General features: G+C 39.1%; 1 long non-coding RNA gene across 1 annotated transcript in view; it reads right to left on the reverse strand.

The window, feature by feature from the left end:
- Positions 1-19,935, reverse strand: part of LOC118666170 — a 96,953-nt gene that overhangs the window by 64,692 nt on the left and 12,326 nt on the right. The window contains exons 2-3 of the long non-coding RNA XR_004970880.1: positions 8,003-8,061; positions 1,707-1,868 (exon numbers count right to left, since the gene is read on the reverse strand). This is a non-coding gene — a long non-coding RNA (uncharacterized LOC118666170). The remainder of the gene's footprint in view (positions 1-1,706; positions 1,869-8,002; positions 8,062-19,935) is intronic.

A 19,935-nucleotide genomic window follows, 5' to 3' on the forward strand; every position in this document is an offset into this window, starting at 1 on the left:
GTCTTGCCTTTTCTGACTTCTAGGAATCTTGTGTTCAACCTTTGGAATTTGTGGACATATTTTAAAATTATCACACAGGGGAAACCTATGTGAAGTTCACTTATCTCAGCAATCTCATATACAATATCTGGAATCTCCATCCAAAAAGTAGATGAAGCCCTAGCAGGTTTGAGCATCAGACTGCAGACCTGGGTTTGATTCCAGTCAAGGGCACAAGCCCAAGTTGTGGGCTCGATCCCCAGTAGGGGTCATGTAAGAGGCAATCAATCAATGATTCTCTCTCATCGCTGATGTTTCTATCTCTCTCTCCCTCTCCCTTCCTCTCTGAAATCAATAAAAGTTAACAAAATAAAAAGTTCAAAAAGTAGATGAATAATTCTCCATTAAAAAGAAGGAAATTCTACCAGATGCAACAGTAATGGATGAACCTTGAGAATATTATGCTCAGTGAAATAAGCCAGTCACAGGAGGACAATTACTGCATGATTCCACTTATATCAGTAGTCTAAGTCAAACAGTTAAGTCATAGAAGCAGAAGGCAGAATTGTGGTTGCCAGGGGCTAAGGTAGAGGGAAATGCAAAGGGTATAAAGTTTCAGTTATGTAAGATGAATAAGTTCTAGAAATCTGTATACCACTGTGCTCATAGTTAACAATATCCTAGTGTACACTCAAAATTTTGTTAAGCAGGTAGATCTTATGCTATGTGTTCTTACCAAATATAATTAATTAATTTTTTAAAAAGGGTATGATTCATAATAAAGAGTTACTCCATGTGGTTTTCTGGTGGCTAAATATAGCTATAGGTAACTTGTTACATATGCTAGCACTTCCAGATGATTAAAAATTTTTTTAAAGTTTTTCATTAAAACTATTCACTGAACCTTCTAATTATAAAAATTAGTAGGAAGATTTTCTAATGAAAATTGCATCATACAGTCATTTTTATGATACATTTTTATGTATTAGTTTCCTATTGCTGTTATAACAAATTACCAAAAACTTAATGGCTTAAAACAACAATCATTATTTTACAATCCCCAAAATCAGAAGCATAAAATAGGTCCAAGCACTGTGCTCCTTCTGGAGGCTTTAGGTGATCATCTGTTTTCTTGCCTTTTCTGGTTTCTAGGGTCCAACTATATTCCTTGTCTTGTGACCCTTTCCTCCACTTTCAAAGCCTCTTCTCTCCTCTAACCTGCCTCCCTCTGATGAGGATCCAGTGATTACATCAGGATAATCCAGGTAATCCTGGAAAATATGTCTATCTCAAGATCTTTAACTTAATCACATCTGCGAATTTTCTTTTGCCCTGCAAGGTAACATATTCACAGATTCCAGGGATTAGAGCATGGGCAACTCTGTGGAGCCATTATTCTGTATATCATAACATATTTTAGGAGCATGTCAGAGTTCACTTAAACTATGGAAAATACCCTGACAGACGTATCACATATGAAGAAGGCTTAAATTCATCTGACCTATCTGTTCACACACAACTAGTGACCAAAATGACTGATTTTGTGTGCCAATATCCCATTTTCCAAAATCAAGCTTGAAGAGGCCAGCAAGTCACACCTGCTTTCAATACTTGCAGTTAACATCTTAGATAAACTAGAATGAAAGCCTGAGATATGTGCAAATAATCTCTGGAAACATCAGTTTCTTTCACCAGTGGCTTCAATCCCACACTCTTATCTCAATCACCCCACAAATGATGAAGAAATGCAAACTGCATTGAGAAATGTCCATTTTGAAATACATGAAGTTTGACACAGAAACTCTCATCAAGTTCTTTTGAGACTGGAAAACAGCTTTCCATAAAGATAGAATCACAGCACTTATAGAGTGTGATGGAACCTAGAAAATCTAAAAATAAGACAGTTATTCTCCACTCTCCATGCCCACCCCACAACCTTCAATTTATATATGAAGATTCAAAGGATCAAAGGGTTTAATATGCTTTTAACCTCTTAGGAAAGCTGGAGGCCAGGTCTCTGATTCCTGACCCAGTGGATTTTTTACTTTATCACATAACCTTCAAATGCCCAGATTTATTCCTTGTTTTTTAAAAAAATTCAATGTGTGTGAAGGCTGTATACGGTGTGGGGCAATGGTGGGAAAGGCTGCCACGTATAGAGGACGTGCAGAATTCTATAATAGACACAATTAAATATATTATTTGTCAATATTTTCTCAAAAGGGTAGGAAGCATTACCCCTGCTTTTAAAATTAAAAAATGACGTAACAGCCCCAGCTTGTAGCTCAGTTGGTTAGAGTGTCATCCCAATACACCAAGGTTGCAGGTTCAATCTCTGACCAGGGCACATACAAGAATCAAGCAATGCATAAATAACAATAAATCCATGTTTCTCTCTCTTTTCCTCTCTCTCTAAAATCAATTTTTAAAAAATTTAAAGAAATTGTACTATACCATTTTAAAAAACAAAATGAGATAACATATTTTTAGGAAGGTAAGTAAACCCGATCATAGCAGGAATGCTAGGCTCTGGCCTAAATCTCTCCTTTTAACAACAAAGCTCATGAATAAATTCTCACTACATTTCTGAAGAAAGAATAAAGAAATATACAAGTTGAATAACCAATTTCAAAATGTCTGTGATAAAACATTATGAGAAGAGATTCCTACCAATTCCATGCACTAAGAATTACAAAACCACGCACACAGTGTTAATAGATTCTTTGTTAATTCAACAAACACCCACTGAGTATTAATTATGTACCAGGTGCTAACTCTATAAGATGTGAAAAAGCTAAATTAGGTGCCACCCTTATTTAATAAGTGAATCATAAAATTTCAGGTAGTGACACCAAACATGTTTTTAAAATCATAATTTCAGCCCAGCCAGCATGGCTCAGTGGTTTAGTGTCAACCTATGAACCCGGAGGTCACGGTTCGATTCCCAGTTGCCGCAACCTTTTGTGGTGGGGGTTCAGGATCTGAAGAAGGGACCAATGCACAAATGAAAACACTAGACAAGAAATATGAATTTAGAAGGCATGGGAGGCCAGGTGGAGACCTCTCTCTTGGAGAGGCACACTGAAACCTGGCCTTGTCTGCTTTTTATTCAATTTTAGACACACATCTTGCCCTCAATAAAGCACGGCAAACAGGTAGCAAAGAGACCGTCTCTGAGGTCAATAAAGATCAGTAAAGATCAGTAAGGTTCAGTAAACATTTACTTTGAGGCTATTAGGTCAGGAAATTGCTTCGAGCCACCACTATCTCAACAGAACAATGATGCTTGACATTAGCCCTGCTAACGCCCAAGGTCCATCAGCCTTCCGCATTCCTTGATGCACTCTCATGATAGTATGGGCAGTGGGTGACTTCCTGCACCTGGTCAGGGCACATGCCTGGGTTGCGGGCTCAATCCCCAGTGTGGGTCATGCAGGAGGCAGCTGATTGATGACTCTCTCATCATTGATGTTTCTATCTCTCTCTCTCCCTCTCCATTCCTCTCTAAAATCAATAAAAATATATATATTTAAAAACCATATAATTTCAGCAGAGTAGAAAGGGAACAGAGTTTTAGAGGAAAAATCTCTCAATAAGGTGACATTTGAGAAACAACCTAATGATGTGATGGAGATAAATAAGAAAAGGCTTTGGCAAAGAGTGTGTTAGGCAGTGGGGAAGGCACTGCAAAGACTCAGATAAGGGCAAACTTTGCCCTGCATTAAGGCAGCAAGAAATCCGACATGAGCTAAGGCCAAGTGGGCCAGAGCAGGACATTAGGCAAGGTCTTGCTCATGTATGGCCTTGTAGGTCACTGAATATATTTTGGCTTTTACCCCGAATATGATGAAGAGACTAGGTTTCAATTATAAATAGACTGAAATCTGCTATATGAAGAACACAGTGAAAAAGACTGATATACACAGGTCTTTGTAGCACAAATTGGAACTACTTAATCTGGCAAAAGGACTTGGTCAAAGTACAGATGCCAATCACTGTTGTAGCCCTAAGGAATAACCCCAAAAATCTGAAACTAGACTAAATGTGAGGTGACCAAAAACAGTGCCAGGGTGGTTTTGTCATTCCCTACCCCTCCTTTTAGTAGCTTTCTATTTTATCATTTTCCCCTATTTGTTTAATCTGTAAATAAGTAAATATTAAAATTATAAAAGAACACAGGGAATACCAATCTCTGCTTCCTATCAAAGATTGAAACATTTTTCTTAGATCTTAAAGTAGAGTATAAGAATATTTTCTGGTTATGCACATAGCACAGCTGCATCTGGGCTGTTAGTTCATTAAATTCTAAGAACTAGAATCTTTTTCTATATAAAAGAAATTTAGGTGTTATTTTAAATAATTTTAAAATAAAACTTTATTTTATTTTAATTTTAAATAAACTTCAGGTATTATTTCAATAATATCAGTAATGCAGAGCTGATGTCATTGTGTTGTGGAGGAGAAAGAAGCTCTCCTCTATGGGAAACTTCCCTTTTGCTCAAAATAATCTCAGGCCACAGAGTCGCATGTAAGGGTCATTCATCCTGGACCCCTATAACATTAAGTCAGAAAGTAGTTTTTTTCCATGTAGTTTAAAATTTACTGTGTTGTAAATACAGTTATAATCTAAAACATTAAGTGATTCGATTAACGTGAAAAATACAATTATTTTCATGTCTTTTAAGTTTGGGTTCTCTAAAATTTCATAAGCTATATATAATAGTGTAATTTATAAGTGTAATAATGGTCAATATATATTGTCCAAAAAACAAATTGCTTTTAAAACATTCTTATTTTTTGTATTTCCTTTCAGGGATAAAACTCATATACCTACTTCCTGACTATTGTCAAATATGGTTTTATTCACCAAAGAAATATGTTTCCTATATCCTGAAAAACAATATGAAACAATTTATATGATAGAACACCTGTTTTCTTGCACAAAGAATATTAATATTTTCTTGTAAATTATTTTAACATCCCTCAGAAATGAGTCGCATTTATGATCATCTTAATTTTTTTTATCCTGATAAATTAGGGTTTAGAAAGGTTGGATGGTGTAGTTTTATTTGGTTTAAAACAAACACTATGTCCTCTACCTGTAGTTGATCTAAAAGGACCAGAGAGGCCCTGATTTGGCTCAGCATCGGCCCTGGGCTGAAGGGTTTGATTCTGGTCAAGGGCATATGCCCAGCTTGTGGACTCAATCTCCAGTAGAGAGCAACTGATCAATGATTCTCTCTCTTATCATTGATGTCTCTATCTCTCTCTTCCTCTCCCTTCCTCTCTGAAATCAATAAAAATATTTTAAAAATTAATTAAAATAAAAGGACTAGATATAATCCTCTACTTGCCACAAATAAGCCTTTCAACTCACAAATTACTTTGAAGTGAGCAGAGGTCCAGGATGGGTGGATGATAAAGACTTCGTATGGGATTATGATTCCTAATGTACCTTTGAAGGTAACTAAATTTATAGTGTATCTGATAAACATACACTCTGTTGGCTCTCATGAGAGAGTTGCATTACTTTTTAGATACAGAAATACTTGTATTCATGTTTACCACGATTATCCATGTTGTTCAAGCACCTGATTAACTTGTATCTAATACTTGATTTACTAGAAATAACTAAGAGTACTTTTTTCCCCTTTGTTCCAAGTACAGTCTCACAGACTACTAAATCCTATTGAATTACTTTTCAATAATGCCTACTTTTCACTAGATCTCATGGAAAAGTAATTGACTACAATCTTGTTTCTTAAATTTACTTGGTCTAATAAGGAGCAACAGAGTTTGGAACAGAATTTAAAGATAGGGGTTTGGGGCAGATTCAAAGGGAATCCTTTTTCTTGCTCCCATGGTTGTTATCAGTGTAAACCATCCTTTTATTTTGGTAGTTGACAAAATTTATTGTTCTTGGGGTCCAGAACAAGCCACCCCGAGATGTACATCAGTGGTTTGCAGATTACTTTGAGCTAGAGGTGATTTTAGCTTCAGGCTTAAGAGAAACTTCTTTCTCTCTAACTATTCAGAAGAATTTGAATTAAAGGCCTTGCCTACAAGAGACTATAAGAAATAATTTCTTCTGGCTTTTCTATAGGCCAGAACAAACTATTTTTTAAAATATATTTTTATTGATTTCAGCCGAAACCGGTTTGGCTCAGTGGATAGAGCGTCGGCCTGCGGACTAAGAGGTCCCAGGTTCGATTCCTGTCAAGGGCATGTACCTGGGTTGCGAGCGCATCCCCAGTGGGGGGTGTGCAGGAGGCGGCTGATCGATGTTTCTCTCTCATCGATGTTTCTGACTCTCTATCTCTCTCCCTTCCTCTCTGTAAAAAATCAATAAAATATATTAAAAATATATATATATTTTTTTTTATTGATTTCAGAGAGGAAGGGAGAGGGAAAGAAAATCGTTGATTGGCTGCCTCCTGCACGCCCCCTGCTGGGGATCGAGTTGGCAACCCTGGCATGTGCCCTGACCATGAATTGAACCCTGACCTTCTGGTTCATAGATCGATGCTCAACCACTGAGCCAGCCATTTAATTTATTAATTACTAATGTCTGTTCTTCTTACCCTTCAATGACCTCTTGAAGCCCCCAAGACACCCCACCTCATCCCAAGCCCAGGATGTCTTATATACTTCAATCCCCCTTTCTATCTCTGAACCTCAAATGTATGCAGGGTTTCCGATTCTCTCATGTATGTGGGCTTCCTGTGGGCAAAAGATTAAATGTGATTTTCTCTAGTCATTCTGCCTCCTGTTGATTTGACAATTTGGCCAGCCATAAAGAAGCAGAGGAAAGGGGAATTTTCCCTCTTCCTCACACTATGCTGAAGCACATATGTGTGTATGTAAGTACAAAGAATACAGGAAAAAAGGAAAGAAGAAAAAAATGCTATCATTTCCTCAAGACTGGCTTGGACACAATTCTATCTATCTCCAAACTCACTCAGGAATCAGGAAGCAAAAAGTATTGTTTTTCATAGACAAGAAGAGGGGAATGTGTATCCTACAGAAATGGACCAAAGTATTCCTTGAATTTGATTCCAAAAGACTGACAGAAATCAATAATTTTTAGGCTTCTGTGTAGCTTCATGTAATAGAAACATAACTATAGTGGCTTAAGCAAGTAAAGTTTACATTTTCACATAACAGGAAATTCTAAAGTGGGAAATTTAGGGCCAGTGCATTAACTCCATGATCCTTCAAGAAACCAGACTCCTTCTTCTCTTCTGCTCTGCCATTTTTTTAAATATATTTTTATTGATTTCAGAGAGGAAGGGAGAGGGAGAGATAGAAACATCAAACATAAGAGAGAATCATTGATTAGCTGCCTTCTGCACGCCCCCTACTGGGGATCAAGCCTGCAACCAGGGCACATACCCTTGACGGGAAACGAACCTAGGACCCTTCAGGCCGCAGGCTCTATCCACTGAGCCAAACCGGCTAGGGCTGCTCTGCCATTTTTAACGAACTATAGAAACAATCCCTGAAAATGCAGTATTTGCTATATTTGCTACTTTTAATATGCGCCTCTCCTGCAGACACAGCAGAAGCTCTGAAAACCAAGTAAAATTTACTCCTTTAAAAGAGACACTTATATTTATAAGGGGCATCTTCATTTGTAAAGGTGTCTCCCTCAGTACAAAGAGGAGGTTTATCAAATCTTTAGAAACGTTTAGGAGTGGAAAAGGCACCAACTTAAACCCCCATAACAACTACCCTTGTTTACTGTGCTTTTCCTGGTGGCCTCCCATAACTGGCCTCCCTTCCGCCAACAGCTTTCTTTGGTCTTTAGCTGGAGATGGACTTTAAGATGGTGGCATGGGCCATTTCAGGGAGGTGCTCAACTTCCTGGGTATCTCCCATGTTCACAGAGGCACATATGTGTGTTTTCCTCCTGTTAACCTGTCTTTTATTACAGGAGGGTCTCAGCCAAGAACCTAGAAGAGTATCGGGGAAATTACTTTTCCTCCTTCACAACAGATCTATAGATAGACAGACAGATACATACATTCTATTTGTTCTGTTTCTCTGGATAACTCTGACCGATACACCAACCAAGTCGAAAGGCTGAAGAAAAAAATTTGATTGAAGAAGTTTAAGAGTATATCTATAAACTAATTGGGAAATATGCAGGTTAGACTGATGTACTCTGCATGTTAAAATAAAGAGATGATAATAAGCTAATAACCAGCTAATAACCAGTTTTTTCCACTGAATGCAAACTTTTTCTTCAAATCCTCCTTTACAATAGCAGCTGCTGACGAATTTAGAGGTACGCTTGTTTTTAATCTGTACTTGTTTTATAGTCTAGACATAATAGATGCTTCAAAATACCTGACTTTGAATCATTACTTGTATTGTACTAACCTTTTCACTTCACCAAAATTGGGTTTGTAAACTTCTGTACACAATTAATTTACTTGTGGAAGTCAGAATGTCTCAGAGGAGTTCAGTGAAGTTGAGTAAAATCAGAATCTAAAGTGTGATGGCAATTTTAAAAAGTGTATATCAATGCAACCACGTGTACACATTTTCTAATATTTTGCTAGACCTTGAACTTAAAGAGAGTATACTTTTTTTTTCTAAAATACAAATTTCCAACACCAGTAATGTGTTAATTTCCCTTTACCTAAAAATGTGTCTATAGTGACAGCTTTAGCTTTATCAATATTTTCAAGAGACTTCATGGGCATGGGTGTGGTTCAAGAACCTGTAGTCCTTTGATTAAAAACACACACAAACATGTTCTAAGTAAAGGCAAAAACCAAAACAAACATAGAAACCTGTTTATTAAAAAGAAAATAAATCTCTGTGAATTCAACTAGTATTAGTTTCTCTTAAAATTCAAAACAGGAAATCTAGATTTACCAATATATTAGACCAAATTTATATTCAGAATAAAACATGTTAAACTATAAAAGAATAGAACAAAAATAGAAGAAATGAAGAAAAATGAGTACACAGTAAGGATTAGATATTTTTAAATATATTTTCTTTAGAAACAAAGTATACACTACACCTAAAACCTATATGTTCATGTTAACCAATGTCACCCCAATTAATTTAATAAATTAAAAAAAATAACGAGTGTGCAAAAGAAAATTAGAGTATTTCTTTTTGTTCTTGTTACAGACAGAAACTTATGTGAACTGTGCCCACAATTTTTGTTGTTTTTGTTTTTTCCTTAGGTCATGTAGACCCTGTTACTTACAGAAAACAGCCTGCCTTACCCCGTGTGTGGTGTTTTCTTCCTGATGTATCAGCACTGCCTTCCCCCTGCCTGGCCACATTCATATGCTAGAAATAACCTAGACCAGTGATGGCGAACCTATGACACACGTGTCAGAGGTGACACGCTAACTCATTTTTGGTTGATTTTTCTTTGTTAAATGGCATTTAAATATATAAAATAAATATCAAAAATGTAAGTCTTTGTTGTACTATCGTAGCAAATATCAAAAAATTCCTATATGTGACACGGCACCAGAGTTAAGTTAGGGTTTTTCAAAATGCTGACACGCCGAGCTCAAAAGGTTCGCCATCACTGACCTAGAATGAATGTTTTGTAAAGTGACTGGGATACCCTTAAAATTGAAACTCAGATATGCAAGTCAACACATGTTGATGCACAAGACTTGGGAATCTTTTTCTCCCCAGATGCTCACCCTTTGCTCCAAGCCCAAGCCAGAAGGCCCTAGGTTTTTTCTTTAAAAGATTGGGGTAGACAGCTACTCATTAAAGGATGAGGAGAAGAGAAAAGAGGAGGGTGACAAAGGAGTAGATCTTAAACAATGAGTATTTCACAACAGAGAAAGAGCAGTGGGCAAGGCAGGAGCAACACAGGGATGCTGAAGGACTGGATCCTGTTTTCCTACCTTGCTGCTAGGTGTGCCAATTTGGGGAATATATGCTGTTTTCCTACCCTTTGTAATCTTACTGGGAGGGATTACAACCATTTATAAAACAACTAGAGGCCCAGTGCACAAAATTCATGTACTCAGGGGTCCCTCAGCCCGACCTGTACCCTCTCGCAGTCTGGGAGCCCCCGGGGAATATCCATCAGTGGGACATCCTTAGTGCTGCCACAGAGGCGGGAGAGGCTCCTGCCACCACTGTTGCACTCACCAGCCGTGAGCCTGGCTTGTGGCTGAGCGGTACTCCCCCTGTGGGAGTGCACTGACCACCAAGGGGCAGCTCCTGCATTGAGCCCCCTGATGGTCAGTGCACATCATAGCGAGCGGTTGAGCGGCCTTAGCATATCATTAGCATGTTACACTTTGATTGGCTGAACGGATGACTGGATGACCTGACACTTAGCATATTAGGCGTTCATTATATAGGTTTGGTCTATCCCATTCCCAGATTCAATCTTCCTTCCAAACCCTTGCCAGATCTCCCAAGGTGAAACCTAAATTCTGTCTATCCAGCCCAGTTTTAATGATGTCTCCCTTTTTTTCCATGTCTATAAAATGATGGGTTTAAAAAAAATACAGTAAATAGGTGACATTTGGGAGAAAGAGGACTGTACTTGGAAATGTAACATGTGGGTAGATGTACGAGGTCTGCCAATCAGAAGCTGTGCAACTTGCAGCATATAATTTTTGTGGTGTTGTGCTTTAGAATGAAGTAGAGGAAAGAAATGTTCAATAAGAATGGGTCAGTCTTATCTCAACCTCAGTTTGCTCATCTGTAAAATGTGATAAAATTTCCTAACTCTGGGGCGAAGAGAGGGTGGCTGAGGGTGTTAGGAGATGAGATTATGTATGGGAAACACCAACATAGTTTTGGCACGTCCTACTTCAGAAAGTGATTTCTTCTCCCTTTCCCTTTCTGAGAGGCTTGCATGTTGGTGCTGGGAAGCCAGACTTCTCCCGCGTCTGTGGATGCCATGATTAGTAATCCAAGCCCCCCACCTTGGTGGATTATACATTCTAGGAACTGTAGGTTTACCTGGAGGAGTAACTGAAATAACACATGGTAAACTGAGTTTTATATGTTATGTTTAAAAATTAAAATATCCTCTCTTAAGAATTCAGAAATTCAAATATAGAAAGCAGCAATTTTTTTTATGCAAGAAAATGCTATTCCTTGCATTTTTCATTATCTTATTTGACTAACTTAGTCTTCAGGCTATAATCCCAAATACACAGGCAAGTTTTGTTTTTTTTTAAATAAACAAGACAAAAAATCTAACGGAAGACATCTATTTTTGGCTTCCTGCTAAGCCATCCCTTGCTTGGCTGTAGTTATTCCAAAATTGGCCATGGTTTAGTTTGTACAGTTCTAAGAGGGGGGGAAATAAACTTGTATAATGGATTTCTAAGTATGCACTACTAAATGTAATTCATTTTTAATGCAAGTTTAAGTGAAGCAGGCCATGCAGATATTTATCACTAACCATTTATAAAACAATTGGTCTATCCCATTCCCAGCCTCAACCTGCTGCTGACCTTGCTCGGGGTCCTGACACCCCACAGAGGGTAAGACAACCCCCCCTCCTCACCTCCCGCCTGTCAGCCAGAGCCACCCATTGTCTGGCTGAGGGAGTCCTGGAAACCGGCCAGAGCTGTAGCCTGCGTGTGTGGTTTAGTTTTGTTTTGCTTTGAATGATCACACACTTTTTGACCTACACACAGACAGAAGTTTTCTTTTATTTATTTAAAAGAGAAACCCCAGAAAAATGAGTTCTAGATGATTGTCTAATGTTATAAGAAATAAATTTAGGCCGAAACCGGTTTGGCTCAGTGGACAGAGCGTCGGCTTGCGGACTGAAGGGTCCCAGGTTCGATTCCGGTCAAGGGCATGTACCTGGGTTGCGGGCACATCCCCAATGGGAGATGTGCAGGAGGCAGCTGATCGATGTTTCTCTCTCATCGATGTTTCTAACTATCTATCTCTCTCCTTTCCTCTCTGTAAAAAATCAATAAAATATATTTAAAAAAAAAAAAAAAAAAAGAAATAAATTTAGGTGAATGATTATCATAGAATAGCATGGCTAAAGAAGAAAGAAATAAAGAAAGGAGTCAAGCATGTCCAACTTATTGAAAGAAATCCTCAAACATATCACCAATATTAACTTCATGCATTGACACAAATTTAAAAAATTAAAAATCAGTTTGCTCTCCTGCCGGAAGCTACAGAGGAAAGAAAACCGTTTCCTTGGAGTAAGTCTGCAAGAGTTCAATGTTTTTCTTGGTGGTTAAGAAGAAAATCTGAAAATAAAAAGGCATATCATTTTGCCAACAATTATATTTCTAGACTTTCAAAAGTATTAGTGAACAGCGACTCTAAAATTAACGTGTATATAAAATTTAATCACATCAAAGAATTCACACAGAGGAAAGTCTCAGAAACAACCTCCTGCAGATGATGTCAGCGTGCAAAGAGGCGTGTGGAGAACCACTTGTTTTTTCGTAAACTCTAGTAAAAGGGTTCAGACAGGCGTAAGGCTGGATGTCAGGAAATGAGCTTAAGCAAAGGAAATGGGAGATGTCTGGTTCAGGGAATCAGAGGAGGGCTTCTCCCAGTGGGCACTTTTGTTTTGCTTTCCATGCTAAGTCAGGATACATGCGTTGCCTTCCACATGTACGAACCAGAAATCCCAAGGTGATAACATCTAGGAGGGCATTAGCCCCAAGCATTTTCAGGTGAAAGCTGTTCACTTGCAACCTCGTGCCAGCTTTTCTTGATTTGGGCTGAAACATGCAGGAAGAGGAAGGGAAAATGAACAACAGGCTGAGTGCTGATGTGATGTGTTTTTTTTACCAGATGGAAACTGAAGCTGGGACAATATTCCCTGGCCTGGGAACTTGGAATCAGGACGCTGAAAGGGCACATCGAGTCCTCTGCCAGAATGCTCACAGGCAGCCCAGTGCAGGGGGTGCGTGATGGTGTGCAAGTGGGTGGCTTAAACACCCCCATAATCTCATCCAAAATTAACATACAGCCTAATTTAAAACTGTTTGCTCAAATCTTCTGTACAAGTCCCATTACACTCCCACCACAACCACCAGAGAATGTTGTCTCTAACCCTTTCTATACAGAAATTTTGGAAATGTTTATAGGAAATTAGTCTCTGAAGACCAAAGAATACAGCTAACTCCCAGGGAGAAGCTGAGACAAGAGTCCCTGTGGCCCAAGAAAGGATGAAAACAGAGAGTCAGTCAGTTCCTAACCAACGTCCAGTTTGTGTGAGCCCAGTTACATGCCCTGCACTTTTCTTTCATGAGAGCCACCATGATGCTCCCTAGAAAATTCCTAAGCCAGGTTGAGTGGGTAGCACGGCAACCTAGTAATTTCGCACCAAGACAGATAGGACTTAGAATGAAACAAAGTATGCTCAGATGGAAGCCTTTTTGCTATGGGAAAACTAGTCGGGGAAGATGGGAATGCAAACAATTTTCAGAGTTCAGGGACTGCCCTTAACCCACATTGGAGAACATTTTATCTCCAAGACTGAGACCAGACATCTTCCTTGTGTCTCATGTTACCTGCTCTCAAGGCACATCAGAGTTTGCCAACCTCTGGCAAAACTAGTGTTCAGAAAATAGCATTGTTCCAGAACTGCTCTTCCTAGAAAAGCCTCTACTCCAAAACTGAACTTCTAATACAGTAACACCATCTCTACCTATGTCCTCCTTCCCACTCCCACCATCCTACCCCACCCCACGTTAAAACTTATCTTCACTCGGGCCCTGGCCAGTCTTGTTCAGTTGGCTGGACATTGATTGTCCCATGCACCAAAAGGGTGTGGGCTCGAACCCAGTAGGGGGTGCGCAGGAGGCATCCAATGAATATCTAGCTCTCACCTTAATGTCTCTCCCTCTCCCTTCCTCTCTCCCTTAAAGATTATCAATAAAAAAAAAAATCTTAAAAACAACAACTTTCTTTGCTCAGGAAAGCTCATCTCAGCTTATTGATTAAAGGAAAGCTATTGATGAAAACATTCAGTTTAAGCTAAATAGTGGCAAGAAGTGTTAACCCTCCAGGGAAATTACATAGCTGTGAGTGACTTGTAAAGTCAAAGGAAGATTTATTGATGAGATTTCTGTGAATATATTTTGGCTAAAGCTTTCCCTCATTTTATACTTTGTTCAAAAACAGTCTATTTTATTATGAACAAACTCTGCTCTTCATGGACTTATCTCTTAACGGAAATAGTACCTGGCCTTCAAGGAAGGGAGGTGTTGAGTAGAGGGGAAAGCTAACCGAGGAGGAGCCAATGGATGCCACCTGTGGGGAAGGGTCAGAGAACTGCATTAGGCATGAAAAGGGAAGGACCATTCCTGAAATCAGCCACTTGGATGCAGAGCTGTCTTGCTCCACATGTTGAGGGGAAGCACTGAGGTTCTCTGGAAAGTGAACACACTCTACGGTCGGGAATGTCTGGGGTTGAACACCACACCCCACAACTTACTGTACAGGGGAATCTGGGCGCGTTACTCAACCATGCTGATCTGATAGGTGCTTTCTTCACTTCAGAAATACCTATGTACATCCTGGGAGAGAGTTAATATCCGAAGCACAGAAGGACGCTGAAATAAATGTTACAAGAGCCATAGGAATCAAGATTTATGACAGTGTAGGCACAGTGAAAACCTTGGGCTCTCCTCATATTTTCTACTTAGCAGCTGGTTAGCAGTCCTACCAGAATTCCACAACTCACTGAACCTTACTTCTGACCTTACCCACAGCAACGCTCCTTAAAAACAACAACTACTACAAAAAACACTTAAATGTAGATAGAAATGAGCTATTTATGGCTACCACCCAGGGCTATCAATCTTAGAGGCAATGTGGGTGCAGGCTTGGGAGCTCAGGGTCCATGGGAGTGTAACTAATTAAAAGGGTGGGTTCTAATGAGCTGTGTGAGACAAGGGAGAGGATTTTTGAAAAGGGTGAAGAAAACAACAGAATGGTGAAAGGTGCAGCTGTGAACAAGTCTGGAGGAAGAAAAAGCTAAAGATTCTCTTTGCTGTTAAAATAATAATAAAACAAGCTAAGGAGTCCCACTTCCTTCAATACAATAGACCCCAGATTTTCCATTAGGTTACAGAACTGACAATTCTCTGTGTATAAACTATCACATTAAAGACTAGGAAAGGTCAAAACATAATTAAAATAAATTTTATAAAATGTTTCGTCATATCCAAATAAAACCCAACATCCTTCTTTTGAGGGTAAAATATGTCTGAAGGCAGTTTTGTCATATGAAATAGAATAGCAATATCCCCTGAACATGATTTAAAATGTTTTTATAATCAAGAACACTCAATTTTATTGAATGAATAATTTATTTATTAAACATCGAAAATGTGTAATTCCTGGGAACTTATTCTCTAGGGAAAATTGTGCAGATGTAGACATTTCTGAGGAAAAAACAATCTCAGGATGTTTAGAACACTGTTCAGTGCTTCTTACTACTAATTCAAATATGATCATCAAAGTGAGATTCTAGAGAAAATAAAATGTTGATTTAATACTTAAGAGAGAAGAAAAATACAGAGGAGAAATGAAAACATATCAATACCTTGATCGTATTATTCATTCACTTAATGAATATTATTGAATGCCTTCAATATGCTGTGGGCTGGGAAACATGTCATGAAGAAAAGAGATCTGTTCCCCATCATCCAAGTGGGACATGGGAATGATGGCCAAAGGAAAAAATTATAATTGTGATGAATGCTACAAAAAGGAAAAACTGAATCCAAAGGAAGGTGCCCACCCCAAGAAAGATGTATTTTTTCCCCCTTAAGATCTATTAAAAGAAAACTGACAGAAAAGTAGAATTTTCTAAACAACTAAAGGCTGAAGGACTTTGGGGTGGTGGGTGGCAGGACTATGCTAGACAAGCTTGGATGCAAAAGGGAGGGGGGTATGTTTAATGAAAAGAAATCCAGAATTGCTGGGGGCAGTGGGAGGGTGGGTTTGGGGGGTGGGGAGAATCAAAAGGAAAAGTAGTGAGAGATAGCATCGGGGCTTTAAATTACAGTAGACAGATCATGAAGGTTCATGTAAATCGTATAAGGGTCAATATTCTAAATCTGTCTCAAAGTCACTGAAAAGTTTTGAGTAGAAATATGACCATTTGATGTGCATTTTTAAAAGCTCACTAATGTTGGGTGGTTGATAGGCTGAAGCGGGTAGCAGTGGAGCTGGATCGTAGCAACAACTAACAATTGTGAGCTTCCTAAGTGCCACACACAATACAAAGAGCTTTACACACATTACCTATGAAAACCCTTTGAGGGAAATACTATTTGATCCCCATTTCCTAGAAGGAGAAACTGAGGCTAAGCAAGGTATGGACAAGCAAGGATTTTGAAACCTAGAAGTCAGACCTCAGAGCCCTCACTTTATTGCTATTTACTGTGGATACCAGAAGATTAGTTAGGAGGCCACTATAGAAATTCAGATAAAAGATAACTGTGGCCTAGACTAGGGGGTGTGACAATGGAGTTAGAGAAAAGTGTAAAGATATGAGATACGGCATGCATTCTGATGCCGGAGAAGAGGAAGGAAGAGGAGGCAGAGAGCTGGCCCTAAGTTTGAACATTTGGGTAGATGTTGCTTCCTTGAAGATAAGAAACACTGAGCAGAGGAACATAAAAATTTTGCTTTTGAACAAGTTGCCTTCCCAAAGGAAAAGCCCAAGAGGCTGTTGGTTCTCTAAGGTGTGGAATGAAGTCAGAAATTTGAAAATCTTGAGCAAATGTATGGTAATTAAAGCCACAGGAGAGAATAAAATTTCTAAGGCCAAAATTTTCAAGTGCAATTTGTCCCAGATTCACTCGAAGAACTTGTTAGAAAGGCAGATCCGTGCTCCCACCTCCCTCCAACCCAGACTCTTCCTACTCTGCATGTATCCAGGGAGGGGATGACAGGTGACTTTTATACACTTGGCCGATTAAACTCTAAGAAACTCTGAAAGAGGGAGAGAATGAATAACAAGAGGGAGGATTAGGACAGGATCTGATGAACTCTACCAATTAAAGGCTAAATGTATGGCCTGGCCAAAGTGGCTGAGTTGGTTGAGCATCATCCTGTACCCAAGCATGGCACACTCACGGCCGGCCAGCATAAACAAGGCATGTGGCCCACTGGCTGCAAGTTTGAAGAGGCTTGCCACTGAAAGGTGCTGGTTCGATTCCCGTTAGCATATATGCCTGGGTTTTGTTTGATCCCCAGTCAAGGTGTATACGGGGAGGGCAGGAGGGCAACTGATATTTCTCTCCTTTTCTCTCTCCCCTCCCCACTTCCTCTCTCTAAGATGTCCTCAGTTGAGGATTTAAAATAATAATAATATATATAATAAATAAACATAATAATAAAGGGTAAATATATGAAGGGGATAAGAATATACCACCACAAAATATACCACTTAGCATAAAGATTTTGAGCTGAAGGCAATTGAGAAAGAACAGACAGAGAAAAGCTCTCTCTGCCCTCCCCATTTCTGCCTTGTGGACAAAAGGGGCCACATGCTAACCTGACAAGCTCAGGGCAGGACTGCATGGCAGTCCCGCAAACTCAAAGACCTAAAGTAACCATGAAAGAAGGTCTGAAATTAAACTTTAGCTAAGCAGTTATGGTGGGTAGTCAGTCACCTCCTAGGCCGGTATCTTCCCTGACAAGGTCAATCTTTTCCTCAATTGAACTTATTATCTTTTTGCATCTATTAAAACATATCATGCGCCGAAACCGGTTTGGCTCAGTGGATAGAGCGTCGGCCTGCGGACTGAAAGGTCCCAGGTTCGATTCCGGTCAAGGGCATGTACCTGGGTTGCGGGCACATCCCCAGTAGGAGATGTGCAGGAGACAGCTGATCGATGTTTCTCTCTCATCGATGTTTCTAACTCTCTATCTCTCTCCCTTCCTCTCTGTAAAAAATCAATAAAAAAATATATTAAAAAAAAAGAATATCTTTAAAAAAAAACATATCATGCAAGTAAAGTAAAAAATAAAACTATTTGCTTTTCCTCCTGTGAATTGGTCTTTTGCCAGTTTAATTTGCAGTCCTCTGAGACTGAACCTAAGAGGGTAGAGGAAGTTTTTCACCCCTTTTATATATGAGGAACTCCCAATGAAATGTATGGAAACATAACAGCCAGAATGATAGGAGACATATAGATGAGAATTGTCTAAGAAAATCCAAGTCAGGAGAATATGTTTTAAGAGAAAGTTGGCAACAGTGTAAAATGCTGACATCTTATCAGCATTATATGAGGGCCAATTCTGTTCTAGTTTGAAAACCCAAAGGAGAACACATATAACCACGATTAAGGGGAGATCCAACTACATCTGCCTATCACAGCATGTACTATTTCTTTTATGCTTTATAAACTTTATTTTACTTAAAACATATATGGACTTTTATGGCAGGTATTATTAATATAATTAATTACAAATAAAAATTTGATATGTATTGAGGTTAAACTATATGTGTGAGTTTCGGTAGAATAAATGGAAGACTCATAATTCAAACCCAGATCTGTCTGATTTCAGTGACAATAATCTTTCAGCCTCTTAGGGTTACGTCAGAGCCCTGTTTCAGAAGCCTAAAGGAGGGAGGGGCACATTATTCAGAAAGGTTGAGACAGAAGTGTCAGGAAGGTTACACAAGAACTGAGCCTTGAGAGAAGGAATTGGCCAGTCATACAAGGAAGGGAAGGGTGTTTTCTGCAAAACAGTACATGCAGTCAGGATGGAAAAAAAGAGCATCAATTTCAGGGAACTTGTGAAGCACAGGATTCATGTAATGGAGATGGGGATCTGAGGGAAAAGTGTGGAGGTAGGAACTTCATCCTGAAGAGAAACCATTTAAATATTTTAATAGGGGACCGGCTGGGGCAGATTTGCATGGGAAATCTGTGTCGACAGTGTGAAGGATGAATTAGAAGAAGAGGATGAATGCAGGCTGGACAGGCCAGAGCCTGGACAGTAACCTGAAAAAAGAGTTTGTCAGAAATATCAGACAGGCATAAAATTAAAGACCTGGACAACTTCAGCCAAGGTGGATGGGAAGGGGAGGTAACAAAGAGAAAGGTATTTGGAATGAATATCTGGCAGGAAATGAATAGAGGAAAGCAGGGGAAAACTGTGAGTTCAGTTCTGGGGTTTGCATTGCCAGTGGGGCTTCCAGGAGGACATCTTACAAAGCTGGCTGTATGGGCTGACACTTTCAGGGCCGTTGCTAAAATCATGGAGTATGTATACACCAGTGATCCCTAAACTCATCTGGCCAAAGCAAGTATTCTGAAAAGAGTTTAGAATTCTGTCCTGGGGAAATGTTGAAGCTTTATCCGTGAACCTTCCCCATTTATTTCAACAATGAGATTGTCATTAAAGAAAGCAAGGAAGAAGGTAGCAGGGGCCTTATCTGAATCTTCTCCATAGTCTTTATCATTTTGCTAAGGATTCTTTTTATCAATTTGCTTGAAAACTTATAAAAATATCATTCGTGAGGACAAACAGAATTTATCTAACACAAGATACATTTTGATTCATTCTTTTTATTATTATTATTATTATTCAGTTTTCATTTGTTTGTGAATTTCCAATATCCAATGACTTGTTTTTCTCAGTTTTGGTGTACAATTTGGATTAGATCAGCAATTTTCAACTGGTGTGCCGCAAGAATTTTTAAAACATGCAATACCTGACATTTAGTCAGGGACGCTAATTTCTTTTCCCTTAGACCAGTGGTCAGCAAACTGTGGCTCACGAGCCACATGCAGCTCTTTGGCCCCTTGAGTGTGGTTCTTCCACAAAATACCATGTGCGGACGCGCATGTACAGTGCAATTGAAACTTCGTAGCCCATGCACAGAAGTTAGTATTTTGTGGAAGAGCCACACTCAAGGGGCCAAAGAGCCACATGTGGCTCTCGAGCCGGTTTGCTGACCACTGCCTTAGATCGTCAAATAAAAAAATCACAACA

The sequence above is a fragment of the Myotis myotis genome, unplaced genomic scaffold (assembly GCF_014108235.1).
Source record: "Myotis myotis isolate mMyoMyo1 unplaced genomic scaffold, mMyoMyo1.p scaffold_m19_p_11, whole genome shotgun sequence".
NCBI lineage: Eukaryota > Metazoa > Chordata > Mammalia > Chiroptera > Vespertilionidae > Myotis > Myotis myotis.